Source organism: Xenopus laevis, chromosome 9_10L, assembly GCF_017654675.1.
Source record: "Xenopus laevis strain J_2021 chromosome 9_10L, Xenopus_laevis_v10.1, whole genome shotgun sequence".
Classification (NCBI taxonomy): domain Eukaryota; kingdom Metazoa; phylum Chordata; class Amphibia; order Anura; family Pipidae; genus Xenopus; species Xenopus laevis.
This window is the reverse complement of record NC_054387.1, coordinates 92,730,548-92,738,560: the sequence shown is the minus strand read 5'-3', so window position 1 is coordinate 92,738,560 and position 8,013 is coordinate 92,730,548. Positions and strand designations below refer to the sequence as shown.

Genomic DNA, 8,013 nt, shown 5'->3' with positions numbered 1-8,013 from the left:
TTATAGGTCCTACCTCCAGGTCTGGGAGGGGCAATGCCCATGTGTAGACATATCGGGACTAGAAGAAAAGGAATTTACGTCAAGTAGTTAAGTAAAATTCTCTATATTTTGCCCTATTTGTTTGCTTCACCATAAAAAAAAATCTTCAAAGTTGTAGGCATGTTCTGTAAATGAAATGGTGTAAACTTTCAAACGATCCATTCAAATTTCAGGTTGTGAGGTAACAAAACCTGAAAAATGCCAAGGGGGGGTGAAGACTTTTGCAAGGCACTGCATGTTATAGAGTATCTTGTGTTTAGCAACTTTTCAATTTCCCTTTGTTGTATATAGTTTTTTTTATTTGCCTTCCTGTCCACCTTTTTTTTTTTTTTTAAGTTCCTTCACATACTTAATTTTCACTCTTGTACCTGTATCACTGAACACTTTACAAGTATTAGTGTCAAACTGTTTTGTTACAAAGCAGGTCTATATATATATAAAAAAAAAGTGGAATTCACAAAAAAAAAAAAAGTGTTGGTAAAGGAAAATGTGGTAAAAATGTCATAAAAATGTTGTATTTGAGCAGGCTTATTCACAAACAAATTTTCCATCACTTTCCCGCCTCCAACAATTAAAAAAAAAAAAAAAAAAAAAGGGGGATGTGGTTATTTTTGTGTTGTATGTAGACCTTTTTGAGAATTAGTCGAACTCTTGACATTTTGTTTGCCAAAAATGTTTCCCCCATAATTAAAATGTCAGGTGAACAACTTGGACAGGTTAATTTACTTAAGACTGTATAGAGAAAAAAATTCAGAGCAATAAATGGCAGTTTTCTTTACATGTATACCATACTTTATGAAATTTGGCAGCATTACACCAGATCCATAAAACTTTAAAGAAGTGCTGTGAATTTGTCATGCTTACAACATTTTTACAATTTGGTGACCGACACACCGAACCGTGTACTTTCCAACACTTTTACGAATATGTATAGACATATTCACCTTATAATGACCGCAAATGTTAACAATTCACAACATATTTACCAAATATTTATGTTTAAACAGCGTAAGATTGAATGGGTAATCTGTCAGTTACAGATACTCAACAAGATAGAAACAGATGGCAGTGTATTTCTAATTAATGATACAAATAAGACTTCAGCTCAAACAGACTACCTTTATTGGTTCAAAAACAGAAGCAGACAAGGAAGAAGGCTGTAGAATAGCTCTGCTCATTTAGTATCTCCCTTGCCACTAGAGAACATATTAAAATAGCATGGGATAGAAGCAGATGAAAACTCTGGGAATACTGACAGATGATCAGTGTTGCCTGTTAAACAAAGAACTATCCAAGAGATAAAGGCACAGACGTGAAAGCTACAAAGATTCTGTTTATCCTGAAGGTTTCCAAAAAATGGTATGTAGAGTGCCAGCTGTATCACAGGTCTTTACTTGGACCTCTGCCTCATCTTTCTTCTTTTGCGCTTCAGTCTGAATAAAATAGAAAAGTTTAAACAGATTTAGTGAATTATTTTTATAATTTTTTAAGACATACGGATATAAGTATGAGGTAGGAAAGAACACTTTCTAACCTCCCGCAATGATAAGATAGATATCAGTGAGATTAAGGTAGGTGTAAAGTAACCATATTTTGTAAAAAAAAAAAAAAAAAAAAAAAAATTATAATTTCAGCTGCAAAGAGTTGACACATACACTGGCCCTGTACAATGAGTAATTTAGGCTCACTAGCTCTCATATAATGTCATGCTTAAGTTGCTTGCATACAATTATTACAGTGAATTCAATACTGGTTCTTTTCTGTGTGAATAAGCTATCCATTAGTGAAGGAATAGTAGTCAGGTATTGCAGCTGGAGATTTCAGAAGAGCATTCTAAATAGCTATTGGACAAAGGGAGTTCGTTATTTAATTAAAGCAAGCACATTTGTTCATGTTAAAAATACTGTACATTAGTGTATCAAAGCCTATTCGATTTCGGTGGGAACACCAGCTTCTAACACAGGAAAGCGAATACATCAGCCTTTTCAATTGCATGTAACAAAGCTCACTAACACACAGAATATATCAAAGCAGCCAATTCAATTCTGCAAATGTGAAGTAGAAGCAGTGAGCTGGCATATGATGTCTGTCAATATGCAAACTCGCTGCTGTTCACATTTGCAGAATTTTGGACAGAAGCTACGAGGGGGAGCTAGAGTGGCATCCCTGGGCCCAACACCTGGAAATACTTCAGACGGGGATAAATACTGCAACATAAGGTACCACACACAGATCATGCATGGAAAGCTGAACACCCACCCTTTCATTACTTTCTTCACCCTTAACGCTTTTCCCCCACCTCCCCTTATCTCTTTTCTTTCCCTCCCTGTTAATTAATGGCACAGCTGCTTGAAGATAGAACAGGTCTTCTACGAAAATAGCCAGTTTACAGAGACTAAACTTTATGATGTACTAGGAAGATGCACTCAATGTTGATAAACATGCAGCTGTCTTTATGTTAAACCATTTTGTGAACTCTACTGTATTAAAGAATATCAATAGAAATGTAAAAAATAAAATCCCTTTTTTATGTTCTCTACATATAATGAAACCTACCTCTAACATACTTTCATTGAAAAATCTGTAATATATTAATAATAAAAAAAACAGATTGTTCATTGTTAGGATTTCCCCTTGGCTTTACTTGATCTGACTGCTGCAGGCACAATTTTCTAACAGTCGCCGGCTGCCCTGCAGGGAAATGATCACACTTTCAAATGGCAGGGAAGAAGTGTTCAGGGTTATTTCATGATTTGTCTAACCTGGCTAACCTCTGCCAACCTTGGAGCGAAACAACCTCGCACTCTGCGTTGCAAAACTGTGGCAGAGCAGCCGGCGATTGAGAATTGTGTCCGCAGCAATCAAAGCAGTAAAGTCAAGGGGAAATCCGAACAGCAAACAATCAGGTTTTTTTATTAAACCAGAAAAGATTTTTCTAATGAAAGTATATTAGACAGGTTTCTTTATAGGTAGAGAACAGGAAAAGGGGATTTTATTTTTTGCTTTTACATTCTCTTTACTCTAACTGAAACATAATCCCAGCAGATGGGTCTGCGTTTCCACTTCCTAACCACAGTAAAAAAAGAACCCATCACTATGAGTGCTCAGGTTCTTATAGACGTTTATCAGGGGAACAAGTCACATGACTGGGGGCTGCTGGGAAACTAACAATGTGTCTTGCCCCATGTCAGATTTCCCTTTAAGGGCAGAGAAACACAGATTTGGGGAGATTAGTCGCCCGGCGACAAATATCTCTTCTTCAGGGCGACTAATCTCCACAAACTGCCTTCCCGCCGGCTAGAATGAAAATCACCTGCAGGACGGTGGGATTCGTTTTCCAAAGTTGCCTCACAAGGAAGCTTCGGGCAGTTAGGGGAGAGTTGCCCGAAGAAGAGGAGATTTGTCGCCGGGCAACTAAACTCCCTAAATCTGACCATGTGCCTCTGCCCTAAGGGCACATTTGGCTACTTTTATCACTATTGTGTGCCAAACTGATTGAAATGCAACAGTCTCTGCACTGCATTTAAGAACACAAACACATTCAGCTGGCCCCATGAATTCAGCAGGCACATAGGCATCCACCCTTACCCTCAGCGCCCCCTAAATTATGTGTCATTCAGATGTGAACAAGACATTATACAAACATTTTTACTACATCCGAAACAAAATGTTTACCCACTTGTCAGATCTGTATCACATACTTACCTACGCATACGCTTCTTACGCCACTGTAACAAAAAAAAAACAAAAAACAAATCAAATGCTAAATCAATATTTTAATACATAGGATAATTCATTTTTAACACTCAGAGGGCCTATTGATAAGCAAAGTGTACAGAAGTGTTAATCAAAAACTATCACTTCAAGGGAAAGGTACCCTGTATATAATCTTATAATGTACAGGTATAGGATCTGTTATGTGGAAACCAGTTATCTAGAAAGTTCATGGGAAGGCCATCTCGCATAGACTCCAAATATAATCAATTTACATTTTTAGAAACGATTACCCTTTTCTCTAAGGAAATAAAACAGTACCTTGTACTTGATTCCCAAATAAGATATAATTAATCCTTACAATCCTATTGGGCTTAATTGATGTTTATATGATCTTAGTTTTTAGTAGACTTAAAGGGCACTTATTGGGTAAAAATGTTATCCCCAACCAAAGGTGTTGGCTAATAGAGCCCGCATTCTGGTTGGGGATAACGGTAGTTTTTTTTTGTTTTGTTTTAAATGCCCTCCTGCAATTCAGGGCAGCTTTTCATTATGCACATGCGAGTGATCAGACATGGCTGCTCCCGGTTCAGGTAGCCTAGCGCTGGCAGGGGGCATTTTTTTTTTTTTAAATACGGTTATCCCCAACTACGGTTGCCACCTGGACGGTATTTTACCAGCCTGGCCATTAAAAATTATGGTTAATGCCAATGTTATTAATAGGGAAAAAAGATTAATATATAGGAAGGCCATCATTTTTTTCCAGAAAAGATGGCAACCCTATCCCCAACCAGAATGCGGGCTCTATTAGCCCACACCTTTGGTTAGGGGTAGGGTTGTCACCTTTTCTGGAAAAACATACCAGCGTTCCTATATTCTTGCCATTTTTTCCTATTAATGACATTGGCATCAAGTATCATTTTTACCAACCAGGCCAGTTAAATACCAGCCAGGTGGCAACACTAGTAGGGGGTAACATTTTTACCCAACAGGTGCCCTTTAAGCAACAGAAATACGAATTACAGAAAGATCCCTTACACGGAAAACCACAGGTCCCGAGCATTCTGGATAACCGGTCTCATACCTGTATTTATAATGCTGTATAATAAATCTAAACAAATATGTAACAGAGAACAAATATTGAAAAACAAATAACTGCAGAAATCCAGCGTAACACACCATTCCTTATACATTTACCATTTTTACACTTGAAATTTGCTGTCTGAATTCGTCTCATTAAAATGTCAATGTGTAGCGTTGTGTAAAGTAATACATTTCAGTGTGAATTAACTATTAAGATGATCTGGTGTATTGGGCTGAAAACATCTTAACACTTTAGACAAATATTTGAATTCAATATGTTAAAAAGAACAAACAGACACGTCACTGTATAAACAAAATAAAGTAACTATTGCAAATGGTAAATATTATCAAACATAACCTTCTGTCTCTGAATAAATGTCCAGCTATATTTACTGCACGTGTGTTTGTTCCTATCTGGTCATGTGACAACTGGGCCCGTGTTACCCGGGGGAAAATGGACGGAAATCTCAGTGTCTTGTTAAAACTACCCGCCGTGTATAAGCGGCTCCAGTAGTCAGAAGTCGTGTGATAATAACGTGGAAGGAAGGAGCGGGTCGCCAGTCAGTCAGTATTACCGTACCTTAGCTCTCATGATGGCGACAAAGTAAAAGACACCACTTCAATACGCAGCTCTCTTTTTTCTAACGCAACAACAGAAGCGTTTAAGAGCAAACCGGAAGCAAGCTGCCGGAAATGACGTCGGGCCAGTGAACGCAGCTTTAACTTCTACTCAAAGTTTTTTTCCTGGTGCCGCGAAAAATGGGCAGCTGGGTTCATAAATGTCATCATTGAATTCAGGCCAATGTTCTATTCGTCCTAAGTAAGAAGCAAGCTTGCTTCAAAGTACAAGATCTGTTATATACAGCTGCCGCTTAACCTATAAAGTATTAATATTCCATTGACAAATTTCCAGGAAAATGTCCCTTATCAAAGCCAGCAATTTTGTCTGCACACACTATTTATACGCAGTTTGTTTACATTTAGTTCAAATACACCACTGTTTCGGGGGGATTTAACCTCTATCATTAGATGAAGGGAGGTTAAATCCCCCAGAAATGTCAATACAATGGTGTATTTGAACTAAATTTAAGCAAATTGCATATAAATAGTGTGTGTGTGGATCCATGAACAAAATTGCTGTTGCTATGGGACCTTGCCAGGTCGGCCGATGACCAGCACCACCATTGCAGTGAGGTAAACAGCGGGAGTTTGGTGGACTAATCAATGCCAACCAACATTTTATAAATTGGAGTAAATCATGACTGCCTTCTTTCATGGTTAATGGCTGAAAAAGTATACTTGGTGTCCTATGGATTGTTCTTGCCCACAACACACATTAAGGGGCAGATTTATCAAGGGTCGAAGTGAATTAGAGGGAATTTTCAAAGTAAAAAAATGTGAAATTCGAAGTAATTTTTTGGATACTTCGACCATCGAATAGGATACTACGACTTCGACTTGAAGTAAAATCGTTTGAATATTCACCCATTCGATAATCTGTCTCTTAAAAAAAACTTCTACTTCAATACTTCGCCAAATTAAACCTGCTGAAGTGCTATGTTAGCCTATGGGGACCTTCTAGAGCAGTGCTGTCCAACTTCTATGGTACCGAGGGCCGGAATTTTTCTAATCTACATGGTGGAGGGCCGATAACGGAAGCCAGTGTTAGCCACTCCCTGTTTTTAGACCACACCCACTTTAAACCACACCCATGTTACCGCAAGACCATGTCCACATTAATAGCACACCAAAAAACCAAATGGTTGGTGCTCACTGCAGGGATCAGGGATAAGCAACTAGGGGTAGACAGAGTAGGCAGCTGTCTAGGGAGCCATCATTTTAGTTTTTTTCAAGCATTTATATAATAATTTGTTTCAGTAATCATGGTCACCCAGTTGGGTGGAATCCATCTCCTTCCCCTTCTCCCTCTTGCCGGCAAGTAATAGCTCCTTCTGTGCGGTGCACCGCGATGTGCATACACGCGTCAATGACATCACTGATGTGTTGGGTGACAGAGAGAGGCAGAGAGCTGGCGGCCTGCTTGGTGAGGCTCTCGCTGCTCTCAGCCTTGCACAGTTGTACTGAACTGAAGACTTTCTATTACTGTAAAGTGTGAAGCTTCCTGCTGGCACAGCCAGGTACAGATTTGGGGCCCCTATGTTTGCTGTTGCTGCTGGGCTGGGCGCTGGTACAGGTACATAAATACTTGGGGGCAATATAATGTGATCAGATTTTTTTTGGCTGCTGCTGACACAGGTAAAGATTGGGGGCAATATGATGGCTGCTGGAGGGCTGTATGATGGATGGCTGCTGAGCTTGCTGGCACAGGTACAGGGGCAGTAATATAAATGAAAAAGTGTTGTACATTTCTTGCTCTCTTTATTTAAAAACCATCATGGTAAGGAGGGAAATGGTAATGCAGGAAAGGGTCCCTGAGTGAAGCTCTTGCCTAGGGTGCATAATACCTTGTGTCTGCCCTGGCAAGGATGCCACTCATATGGGAAAAAAGATAAGTCATATAAGACATAAATCCCATAAATCCATATGCCTCCTCCTCCCCTGTGTATAATACAGTACCCCAGCATATGATTAAACACTTTAGGGGCCACTAACAATAATTTTCAATTGCTAACAACCACCCAGAACAAATACCAAAGTATGACACACACAGGGAGCATATGGGAGGCTTTAGGGGAGTGAACAATAGAGGTGTCACAAGTGTGAACAATACAGGGGATCACAGGTGTGAATTTGAGGTTTAGACAATGCAGGGGCCAGTTAATCTCTGTAGTGATACCTTTTAAATTTTACATATGGTAAACAGACACAGCAGGCAGACTTTGATGTGGAGGGCCATATAAGGGGGGGTCGCGGGCCGCCAGTTGGACAGAGCATTTTTCTACGTTTTTGGAAGTCGAAGTAAAATCGTTCGATCGATCGCTGAAATCCTTCGAATCATTTGATTTCTTTACTTCGACCGCAGGATTCTCAAATTTGATGAAAAAAACTTTGACTTTGATATTCGAAGTCGAAGTATTTTTACCTTCGAAATTCGACCCTTGATAAATCTGCCCCTAAATGTAGGGATGCCACCTTTTCTGGAAAATAACACCGGCCTATATTCGTGCTGTTTTTTCCTATTAATAACAAGCATCATTTTTACCAGCCAGGCCTGGA

General features: G+C 39.2%; 1 long non-coding RNA gene across 1 annotated transcript; it reads right to left on the bottom strand.

The window, feature by feature from the left end:
* Positions 1-1,144: 1,144 nt before the first annotated feature.
* Positions 1,145-5,568, bottom strand: LOC108701478. The gene is made up of 3 exons (XR_001933184.2): positions 5,417-5,568; positions 3,745-3,767; positions 1,145-1,472 (listed from the first exon to the last, which is right to left on the bottom strand). It is a non-coding gene; the product is annotated as an uncharacterized LOC108701478 (long non-coding RNA).
* Positions 5,569-8,013: the final 2,445 nt, after the last annotated feature.